General features: G+C 38.9%; 1 protein-coding gene across 5 annotated transcripts in view; it reads right to left on the minus strand.

Moving 5' to 3' along the window:
- Positions 1 to 217: 217 nt before the first annotated feature.
- METTL15 (methyltransferase 15, mitochondrial 12S rRNA N4-cytidine) overlaps positions 218 to 12,360 on the minus strand; it is a 326,516-nt gene continuing 314,373 nt past the window's right edge. For 4 of the 5 annotated variants that reach the window (XR_013361853.1, XR_013361855.1, XR_013361852.1 and 1 more), the window contains 3 exons: positions 6,225 to 6,269; positions 5,130 to 5,201; positions 218 to 3,420 (listed from right to left, as the gene is read on the minus strand). The gene's annotated coding sequence lies outside the window, so the exon portion shown is untranslated. The remainder of the gene's footprint in view (positions 3,421 to 5,129; positions 5,202 to 6,224; positions 6,270 to 12,360) is intronic. The other variant, XR_013361856.1, reaches the window with a different exon arrangement.

Consider the following 12,360-nt stretch of genomic DNA (forward strand, 5'->3'; position numbering starts at 1 on the left):
ACTTACTTTCTCCATACTTACCCATGTTCAGTCCATATACACAAAACTTTAAAATGACGTTTTGTCCACCAGAGGGCACTCATATTGTTCCAAGTATAGAGCTAACAATTATGACGATTTAAAGAGAAATCTTAGAGTCAGAGAAATGAAATAACCTCCCCCCCCCCCCCCCAGGACTACTGAAGTCTTCAATAAATGCCAAACAGAAGAATAAAAGTAAATTTTGAGATTCTATTTTATTGTCTCTTCTTCTGCCCCATCCTTGTAGTAGGGGGCAGGAGACACAACACACAACACAAATTATTTTCAAGTATATTCATTAATTCACAAAAAGGGGGGGAAAGAAATAAGAGGAAGAGCTCAGGGTTAAAGTCTGTGTTCCACATTTTCAAAATGTCAGCTTTGGAAGAGAGTATATATTTTTTTTAAATGTGGGAGTGCTGGAAATGTGAAGGAATATCAAGAGCTTGGCTTTCATAATCTTACATCCTTGGTGCTTTGAGATGGTACGTCTCGAGTTGCTTTCCATCCTGGAGCTGATGAGCTGCATGCTTCAGATGAAAGGGCTCCGGCTCTTGTCTTGGAACTTTACACTTCTCAGGCACTAGAAAAACCAGAGGCTGCCACAAGACTGTGGTCTAGTGTGTTGACAGCCTCAGCCACAAGTTATTCTAAGTTCTCACAAAAGCAAAATAAACTTGTGATTTCTGAGATACGTTGTGTAACTCATTAGCGGTTTCAACTAAGTGCTGTTTATTGATCTTAAAGTCTCTCTCTCTCCTCAATGAAAGTAGACTTTCACCTATGTCTCCATCTTTCCCAAACATTCCAGCATTCTGAGTCCACTAGTCAGACCCCAGTAATTACTCAATTTAAGCCACTAGATCTGAGGCAAGTATTCCACCTCATCCCAGTTCCGTTACCATGTCAAACATTGGCTTCCATTTTTGTTTCTGTACAGGGGCATTTTTATGGAAACCTTTCAAAATTAGGCCAATAAAAAGATCCATTAAGTTATCTCTGCTTCAGAATTGCTTACCAATGAAAAGTCTCAATTTCTTTTCAATTTTAAAAAGTTCTCAGTTAAGCCAGCTTAGAATGATCTAAAGAGCTAGTTATTTAGTATATATACAGTAAAATCACATTCCAGAAATATATCACCAAAGTAAGAAAAAACAAATTAAGTTTTTCTGTCCATTGATGGCAAAGTTATTATCAGAGAATTGCTAAGTGAACATTCGTGAGCTTAACCTTCATAGCATTGACCCAGAGTTGCCAGGTACTGCAAAGCTTTGAAAAAATTAGCCCTTTGGTTCTGCCAAGACTGAAAGCAAAATTGGCCCACCTTCCTCAGTTCACATCTGGGTTCAGTTTGTTCTCAGTTAGAAGAGCTTAACCCATCTTGCCGACTTGGTCTCAATTCAGATGGGAAAGTAACAATGTTATATGAAAGGAGCAGAAATAAGTGAATATCCATTTAAGTCCTCCCTTGAGGGGAAAAGGTAGTTTATTATGTTTGGATAGTCCTTATATAATTGCCTGGTATTAGGGAATCAGACAGTTTGTTGTTAAATGGTGCCCATTGGGCTTAGATGGTCCATTTTTGAAGTATGCAGTTTACTGGTCACAAGCCTTCAAAAATAATGTACTTTATTACAAAGGCTTTCAATTGAGTAGGATTAAGCTGAAGAGAATTGACTCTCTTTCCAATACATGAGATTAGGTACAGAAAGAATTCCGTAATTCAGGTTTAATATGAGAAATACAGCAGATATGAAACTTATTTTATCAAATAAGTATAGAGAATGGTTACTTGTAGCAAGATTAAGAAAAATGTAAAAGGGCCATGATTTACACTGAATTGTTTTGTTTTGTGTTGTTGTATTTTTGCTATTTTTTCTCATAAAGGTGGCAGGTGGCAATTACTTTGACAATATGAATTTTTGTGGGTATATCAACTTCAAGATTGGAAAGATTTATTGAAGACAAAGAGTTGTCATAAGACACAGTGTAACTTCACTGACTAGGTTAAAAAAAAAGTTGAGTAGGCATCCATTTATTAAATAATAATAATGATAATAAGAAAACAGTACCACATATCATATCCATATCCACTGCCTTTTTTTATCCTTCCAGTGACCTAGTTAGTATCTTATCCATCTGTCAGATATCAGGGCAATTATCAATTCCTTGGGGAGACCTTCAAACACTCTGATTAGATCAAATACACTCCTCTCCTGCCCCCTCTCCAGTCCCATGATAAGCTTTCAAAGTACCATGCCTCTCGCCTCACAGGAGTTAGCAAAATTGCAACTTTATATTTATTTGTGTATTTCTCTGACAAATGTTAATTTTCCCACTAAAATGTAAGCTCCAAAAATAGACTGTGGCTAGTTTTGTTCTCCACTGAGTCACCAACATCTAATACAGTCCTCAGTGCCTACTTGTTTATTTCTTGAATTATGAACGAATGACCAGGTCAGGCAACCATGAGATTGATGTCATATTACAAAGTAGTTAGTAGACTCAGAAAATCCAGTTAGCTAACTCAAGACAACATGGCCACTTGGTAACTAAGTGGGATTTAACTTCTCATCCCACTTTCTTTGCCCAATATATCTTCTCAGAAAAAAACTATAAACCAAAGCATAATTGCTTCAAATCAATTCAACAAAATGTGCAAACTAACCAAATATGTTTTTCCAACCAGGGTAGTAAAATAAATCAAGTGTTCTCTGCTACTTTCATGACCATCAGCAATATTCCAGGCAAGTGATTATTTGCAAAACAAGGTTAAACATTATTCAACCAAATAAAAATATATCTTCAGAAGATATTTATTTTTTAAAAGAGAGGAGAAAAGAATTGTATTTCACAAAGAAAGTCTGCATCTGCTTTAACTAGGTATAAAAGCAGGTACTTCCTGAAAATAGGCAGATCAGTTAAAGAAAAACAAAGGCCTCATTCTCTTTGCCACTCTTTAACAGTAACATACACATTAGTTTTCATCACTGATTATCTAACAGAGGAGGAAAATCATGACTTAGAAAGAATTAAATTGCATGAAGCCTAGGCCAGAGTTTATATTAGTTTGTTAGTTTGCTTGGGCTTTCATAACAAATAATACAGATTGGGGGGCTTAAATGGGCATTTATTTTCTTACAATTCTGAAGGATAGAAGTCCAAGATTAAGGTATCAGCAGGGCTTGTTTCCTCTTAACCTTTCCACTTGGCTTGCAGATGGCTGTCTTCTCCCTGTGTCTTCACATGTTTTTCAGCTCTGAGTGTCAGTGTCAAAGACAGAGAACCTCGAATATAGCAAAAGCAGCTCATCACATGTCAAGGAGGCTCAATGAGATTAACAGCTGACTCCTCATCAAAGTTATGAAAGCCAGTAGGCAGTGGGATGACATATTGAAACTGCGAAAAGAAAAATTAAAAGAATTATAAGGAAATGTGAAGAGCAACTGTATGCCAAGAAAATCAGACAACCTAGATGAAATGGAAAAACTCCTAAAAAGACCCAGGCTACCAAAATTCTCCCCATAATCTCTAAGCCCTTTATGTTCTTATCCTACCTAAGAGGCTCATCTATCATTATGTCCCCCTTAATTTACTGTATCTCAATTTCTCTGGCTCTCATTCAGTTCCTGGCATCAGGGAATATACAATGTTCTACAATTTTCACTTGTTGATTGTTGCCTTTTATCTTTGAGTACCCACTTAAATGCTATTTCCACAAAGAGACTTGTGCCCCTTATAATAATAAGTAACTACTCATTAAAATAATACTAACTGCTTTACTAAAGAAAATTTCTTTCACAGTATCTGTTCCTCAAATATTTGGCAGGCTTCTAATCTATTTTCCATTCAGTTACATGTTCCAGTAACCATATCCAAAGTTCTTACCTAGATAAAATTCTCAAGGCTGGTTTAGGTTTTTGCTTCCAAGTTTCCAGGGCAATCAGTCTCAAATTAATAGCAGATATCTTGAGGCCAGCTGGAATCAAAGACTTGGGTGGGAAGGTCACATGTCCTTAATCTGTTCTTTACTCCAAGGCTCTGTGTAAATTAGCCACTGTCATTCAAAACCTCTTTAGATCTCATCTGTTATCATTTGAGGTCTCTCTCTAAAAGCAGGATTTTTTAGAGAATTCAAAATTTGAGATTTTCAATATTTCCTTATTTTCTGAAAACTGTCCAGTTTTTTTTTTTCTGGAATTATCTTTATTTTTCTAATAACATCTTGGTGAAAGATGGAAGCAAAAGCCAATTTACATGATCATTCTGAATCTTTCTAACTCCATATCCTAGAACAGAGTTTCTCAGCTTCAGCATCATTGATATTTTACATCAGATAATGATTTTATTGGAGTGATCTATTCTATACATTAGTAGATATTTATCAGCATCCCTTGGCTTCTACCCATTACATACAAGTAACACCACCGACATCTCCAACTATGACAAACAAAAATGTCTAGAGACATTTTTGGGGTGCAAAATCATCCTTGATTGAGAACTGAAACTACAGGCTCATTAGGTCCAGCTTCTATCTTCAAATTATCAGAAGCAATGCTTTTACCAAGTTTTGTTCAAATTTATAACACGGGTCTCCATTTTTCCAACCTCTTAGAGTTTTCTGACTCCTAAGAGGTCAATGTCACCTATTTTAAATATTTGTCATAGATAGCACTGCACTTCAAGTTTCAGAATTAGTTTCCATATTAGTTACAGTAATTCTAGCTTAGAATAAACAAATACCAACATTACTGTGGCCAAGCCCAATATAAATTCATTTCTTACATGTAGCAGTTCAATTCTGGCATTTGGTGGAAACCCAAGCTGCTTCCAATGTGTGGTTATGCTGTTTTCAACACATAGCTTTCAGAGTCACTATACTCATGTGTTTCAAGCCATAAGGAAAAGGTTATGGAGCATTATATAAATGGGATTTTATGGACTAGTTTGGGATATAAGGAAATAGGTTTGATTATCAGCTTCCAGTGTCTGCTGGTTTTACTAATTCTTGTGTTATCCTGCCATGTACCCTGTACTTTTTCTCCATGCTATTTATTACATCTATAAAGTAATTATTTGAACAACTATTGGTTTATTATCCATTTTACCTCAAGGGCAGTATACTCCATAAAGACCAGAACTACATCCATCTTGTTCAAGGCTTGTTCAGTTCCCAAAATCTAGAAGAATTTTTGGCATTTAGTACTTTCTTAATAAAGCTTTGTTAAGTAGATGAATAAAAGAATGAATAAATGAGTAAATGACACATATGATCCTTGATTTGGATTTGGCCTAGTAAATCTTTACAATACCACATTATTCCTTGCCAGACATAGATCCCAGGCATTGGTCAACAAGAGATAATGACTGGCTCACCTAGCAGAACAGAGGAACATCCTAAGGATGGAGGGTGAGGATGAGGATGGAAGCAAGTAAAAATTAGAATTCAGTGCAGTAGCTTAGAGCTTTCTCTCCTGAATCCATTACCTCATGCTTACTCTGCTTAATTAGAGTATTTCAGCTAGTGAGGAGAAAAGGGGTTATGTCGTCTTCAGAGCCCAGCTCTGACTAATTGTATTGGTTCCTGAGGCACCTTCTGTCTACTTGTAATAGTTAATTTTATGTGTCAACTTGGCTGGGCCACAGTGCCTAGATATGTGATCACATATGATTCTGAAGAGTTCCATGATGGCGTTTGGGATGAAATTAACATTTAAATTGATGGACTTTATGGTGAGCAGAACACTCTCCATAAGGTGGGTGGGCTTCATCCAATCAGATGAAGACCTGAGTAAAACCAAAGACTGACTGCTCCTGAGAAAGAAAGAATTCTGCAGCAGACAGCCTTCAGACTTGAAGTCCTTGGCTCTTCTTTGGGTCTTTAGCCCGCCAGCACAGCCTGCATATTTTGGACTGATCAGCATCAATAAGCATGTGAACAAATCCCTTTATTTTTTCTTTTTTTTTTTTTTGAGCAAATTCCTTAAGAGAAATCTTTCTTGATATAGAGATAGAGACAGATATAGACACAGAGATAGATAGATAGATAGATAGATAGATAGATAGATAGATAGAATAGATATGAAGATAGAGAATGGATATAGGAGTAGGTTATGTTTTTCTGGCGAGCTCTAATACACTGCTCATGTACATATATTGATTCCAGACTTCACTCAAGGTAACAGGATCACCCCTGTACTTACATGAATAGCTTCTTCCGAGGAGTTTGCATGGAGCTGTATTCATGTCTGAAGGAAGAAGAGGTCTTTAAATCTATAGGAATTAGATTCCACTTATACATTCCCATATTTATTTATTTCACTTGATTTTAAGCCTCTTGAGGGCAAATGCTGTGTCATTTCCATCTCTTTATCCCTTGTATTCAGCCCACAATAAAAGATTTTTTTCAGTATGTTAATTAAAGAAATGAGTAAATAAATGAATGGTTCAATACTTATCTGCTAAAATATAGGGTTTCATCACAAACCATTCCTCTTATCTAGTTCAAAGCAAGGGAAATCCTGGTGTGACAAGCTCCACTCCTCCCAACAAGCTCCACTCCCCCCATATCACCTTCTACTTCTGATTACTTTCAGTATAGTGTGGTTGTGGAGAAGTCTATGAATATGTGTCCTTAGAGGAAAATTCAGCCAGTCAAAAATATAGGACTTACACTTAATTTTCCTCCTGTAGTAACACTGTGGAGAGTCAAATGGTAAATACCACATAGAATTTACCAGCATGGGCTGACCTGAGTTTAACTTTTGGCTCTGTCATTTATTAATCATATGACCATTCAGGCCTCAACTTCCTCATCTGTAAAATAGGGATAATAATAATATCTACATTATAATGTTGTTAGCGTGGATTAAATGAGATCAAGCATATAAAGCATTGATCAAAATACCTGGCCACAGCAGGAGTTCAACAAACATGAACAGCTGGAAAGGTGCCAAGGTCAAAGGCAGGACATTAGTCCAAACAGTCTTTAATCAAAAGATAAACTAGTAATAAAAACGGCACTGTAATGGCAAATCAGAAGAAACTGAGGAAGCTGAGGAATCTGAAAAATTGGGGTCGGAGTGAAGCAGGCGAGTGGAAGATGGCATAAATGAAATCTGAAAACAGTACTTTTGTCTGCGGGACCTGAAACTTATCTCTAGGGTGACTTTATTTGAGCAAACCTGTTTATCTAAAGAGACCAGAGCTAGATAGTGATGGTATCGCAAACCCTTACAAGAGGTAACTGGGACGGCTGGGTTCAGAGAAATTATGTGTTAATGTGAATTCCAAAGCCTACACATCGCCAGAAAGGAGCTTTCTCCTGTGTATAGTAAGACGCAGAGCTTCCTTGCCTTGCATATTCTCAGTGTCTTATCGAACTATTAATGACACAACTTTCATTTTACGGACTCATTATTACACACCTGTCGGTCAGGGTCCCACCAGGAAACAGACGACATATTCAAACTGGGAACATTAAAGCAAGTTTAATAAAAAGATTCTTGGTGATTCCGTGCTCAGTGTGGAGTTTGAGATTCTCTCCCTCTCTCTCCACTCCTTCCACTTATGCTCTTACTCTCTTTCTAAAATAAATCTTTAAAAAAAAAAAAAAAAAAAGCATTCTTGCCTGCATTGTAGCAACCATGGAGCATACAGAAAACCCACATGGTCTAGTGCACGACCCCAAAGTAATTGACAGAGGATCATCATCACAACGTCCAGGGCTGAAGACGAGACAAGATGAGACAGCCAAATGGGGAACCCGGAGAGACAGAGAGGAGGGTGGAAGATAACCCACAAAGCTATAATCTTCACTTGAGAGAAACACCTGGTCTGGGGATGTTAAGGAAACTGGAGTGAGAACAGCAGAGTAATGACCTCACTCTACTCTTTGTCTCTCACTAGTGGCCCATCCAAACCCAACCAAGAAGCCAGAGGACAAGAGAGCCCAAGATCATCTCTGAGGTTCGGAGAAGGATGGAAAAGGGTAGAGAGCCCATCTGGCAGGGCCACAGATAGCCAGCACATCGCCCCATCTTCTAGCCCTCTGGCACTGCTCCAAAAGAAACTAACTTCATACGGCTGCTCCAAGACAAAGCCAACAGTCTTCTTCAATAGCTTGATCTGCCTCACGAACCTGTACACCCAACCCTTTCCTGTCAGGATGAAATCCTTTTGCATCTGGTACAGTGCTGCTTAGGCCTTCCTTTTCCCAACTAGAGTACAAGTGGGTCCATGCGCCCAGGCCTTGGGATAGGCATTGACATGTCAGCATTGGCTGGACACGTCTATGCCAAGACCTCCATGTTACAATAAAATATGTTGAGATGTACGTGGCACTGAGCAGTGACTGATTACAGCGGAATCTTCCTTTGATGAGTTAGGCACATCAAGAATCTGCAGGGCCTCAGGTCAGGATTATGAATGTCAATAGTCATTGCATAAAACTATATAAAATATCGTTCTGGTTTTATTTTATGGGGCTGGTTATTTGCATCCTGGATAAATAACACTTCGCTGCATGTTCCATGTTAACAGCATCTGACATTAAAAAAAAAAAAAAAAAGTTTTTTGATGGTTTTGTAAACCAGCCTTGCAATTCCTAGTTCTCAATACTGGCCAGAACCCAAAATGGAAATTGAGAACAAAGAAAAGAAACTGTTTTTATAAGTCAGAAGGCGGCAGCATCACAAGTCATGAGAGAAGTTGGAAAACATTTTCAGACTGGTTTTACAACTCCTGTTAGCCTGGCTAATTGATCCTACCACCCAACTGTACCATGCCTGTGCTTTGAAAACTTTTGAAGTTTACCTTCCTAAATGAATACAATTCTAAACTCCATGAAGAATGCTAAGTGTTCCTCCTCCCCAATAATAAACTCAATTGAAATTTTATACCGTGTTGGAAATCCTAAAGTCAAGTTTGACAAATCACCTTGAAGCCATTAATTACCAGATAATATTCAGACAAAAGACTCAGTTTTATATATAGAGAGATGACTAAAAGAACTCACAGGGTGGCCTAACACTAAGCTGCTTTCGTGGGACCATTATAGAGGCAACGTCTCTTGGGTGGCAAGACTGGCCGCACACAAAAGGAAGCTACTTTCGGTCACGTGGGCCCCGGGGCCTTTATAACCATGGGCCTCCTGAGCACCCGATTCTCTCCCAATTTAAACATCCCAAGGCAGGAAGACTTCCTTCTCTGTCAGGATAAGAAAGGTGAAATACTTTTTATCTTCCTTTCCAGATAATATGCTAAAAACTGGTGTTTTAACTCCAACTTGTGGCTTTCAGGAGAATCAGCCATGATGGAAAGGCCTGGACAAGGACTCAGAGGAGTTTCGGTTCTGGTTTCAATCCTGCCACGAACGACTATTGCGACCTTGGCATCACCAGTGCATCTCTCGGGGTCTGTTTCCTCTTCTGCAGTGTGAGGGTGCTGCATTATGTCAGTGACCTCCATGCTCTTTGTTCAAATGAACTTTTACAGGGAAGCTCAATATGCAAAACAGAAAGAGACAGAGCTGCTCTGGTTTGAAGGGAAAGTGATTTCTACCAACCCTGGGCCCCTGCCCATTACCCTTCCCTATATCTCTTAAGTCCACTTAGCATTCAGAGTATAATCTTTGGCTTGTCCATTCAGCTCATGATCCCTAAATTTCTTATTAAAAAGCAGAGCTCTACAGAGGGGAGGTAGGGGAGAGGATGGATGAAGGAGGTGAAGAGGATGAAGCCTACTATTATCTTGATGAACACTGAGTAATATACAAGAGTGATGAATCACTGTATCATACACCTCAGACTAATATAACACCGTATGTTCGCTACACTGGAATTAACATTTTTTAAGGGATCCCTGATGGCTCAGCGATTTAGCACAGCCTTTGGCCCAGGGTGTGATCCTGGAGACCCGGGATCGAGTCCCACGTAGGCTTCCTGCATGGAGGCTGCTTCTCCCCCTGCCTGTGTCTCTGCCTCCCTCTCTGTGTCTCTCATGAATGAATAAATAAAATCTTAAAAAAATAATAAAATATTTTTTTAAAAAGCCGAACTCTACAATGGTATTGTAATAGTGTTGTATGATGACAGATGCTAGCTTCACTTGTGAACACAGCATAATGTATAAACTTGTAGAATCACCACGTTGTACACCTGAAACTAATGTAACGTTGTGTGTTAACTACCCTGCAGTCAAAAAATAAACTAAAATAAAAAAACCTCCAATAAATTTCAAATTAAAAAAAAGAACCCTAGGCCCTGCCTCCACAATCTACTAACTTAGCCTGTCTAGCTAGAAGTGGGGCTCAGCAATCTTTAAACGAGCATCTCAGGTAAATCTCGTGAACATGAGAATTTGAGCGCAGCAAAGCACATTGAAAACCACGGGGCCAGTTATTTCTGAGGCCTTTTTCTACTTAAACACTCTAACCTTGGTTTTACTTTTTAAGTTTGACAAATCCCTTTGAAATCTGATGAAAGCGATAAATCTGAGTAAAGTACAAACACACACACATACACACAAAGGCACATACATGAAATTTGCCTAGAATTTTAGCAAATTTAAATACCCAGGGGGTGCCTGGGTGGCTCAGTCAGTTAAGTGACTGGCTCTTGATTTTGGCTCAGGTCGTGATCTCAGGGTGGAGACTGAGCCCCTCCTTGGGCTCTGCATGGGGCATGGAGCCTGCTTGAGATTCTCTCCCTCTCTCTCCCTCTGCCTCGCCCCTCAGTTCCCCTGCCCCACTTGAGCACTTGTGCTCTCCCTCTCTCAAAAAAAAAAGAAAAGAAAAGAATGAAAGAAAAGAAAAGAAAAAAGAAAAAAGAAAAGAAAAGAAAAGAAAAAAGAAAGAAAAGAAGAAAAGGAAAAGAAAAGAAGAGAAAGAAAAGAAAAAAGAAAAGAAAAGAAAGAAAAGGAAAAGAAAAAAGGAAGAAAAGAAGAGAAAGAAAAGAAAAAAGAAAAGAAAAGAAAAGAAAAGAAAAAAGAAAGAAAAGGAAAAGAAAAAAGAAAGAAAAGAAAAGAAGAGAAAGAAAAGAAAAAAGAAAGGAAAAGAAAGAAAAGGAAAAGAAAAAAGAAAGAAAAGAAAAGAAGAGAAAGAAAAGAAAAAAAAGAAAAAAAGAAAGAAAAGAAAAGAAAAGAAAAGAAAAGAAAAAGAAAAAGAAAAGAAAAAGAAAAATACCCAGCTATGTACCTCCCCGATGCCCCTCCACGGACATGGGCCCATAGTTAAAACCCCTCTGATCTCCGTGAAATAACAGTGATATTTCATGGTGAATGCAGTGATTTAGTAGAGAAGACGCCTTCTGGGATTAAATCAAACTCCTGACTGCTGGCTATTGCACGAGTAAACCAGCTTTCAATTGTTCAAAATATTTGACACCTTTTTTTTTTTTTTTTGGCTTTTCTTATTCACCAGGATAGTGTCATCCTGAATTTTCCTCAAATACTTCAGTGCAGGTACGAGGATGAAATTACTGAACTTCAGCACCCCAGCGGACCTTCCCAAGATTCTTGCTGTACGGACTGTTCAGTTCCCGACTGGTTTGCTTCTCAAGTTGTGCACAAACATTCTTGCCATGGAACAAGAGAGTCATGTCTTCCAATAGGAATGATGTGGCCACCTCATTGCTGGAAGCCCAGACATTCTTTTCAGGGGACCAAGGGTGAGCTTGGAACTAGTTTTCAATCTGCCGAACAAATAAAACTGTGTGGTGGCGCCAAGCGCCCCTATAAAGCACTGTTCCATAAATATTCATCGACCATGACAAGGAACAGGATGGTCCCTGCCCAAAAGTCTGCCTCCATTTGTCACAGTGCCACCCAGATACGCCATGTGGAGCGGGAACTCCAACATACAACCCAGGCAAGGCTCTGTACCACCTACATGATTTCTTTGTGCTTTTATTCCCCTTGAACTTTCTCTCGCAATTTGAGTGATTTTGGCGTTCATTTCGCTGTTGGCCCGAAAGCAAAAGCCCCTCTCCAAGTCCGCTCCCCCACCTACGTATTCCCAGTCAATAGGAACCACTTAACTACACGAACATTAACTAATTTGAAGTTTGCTTTTCATCTCGGCACTAATAGGAGAGGAGGAATGTGTTTGTGTTTGCAAGTTTTCCATATGGGTTAAGTAAAGATTGTTTGCTCAAGTTTGAAGCTTGGAAAAGAAAGAAAAAAACAAGGCCCGTGTCTCATCTTGTCCTTTGGAGGCAAGCAGAAGAGCCATTGTTCCCAGCGCAGCTGAAACCTGTGGGCTGAGAAACCACCGGAGTCTCTCCTCCGAGGCCTCTAAAAAAGTTCCCCACAGACTTATCATTGTCAGCAACCGTGGCGGGC

The sequence above is a fragment of the Canis aureus genome, chromosome 23 (genome assembly GCF_053574225.1).
Source record: "Canis aureus isolate CA01 chromosome 23, VMU_Caureus_v.1.0, whole genome shotgun sequence".
Lineage (NCBI taxonomy): Eukaryota > Metazoa > Chordata > Mammalia > Carnivora > Canidae > Canis > Canis aureus.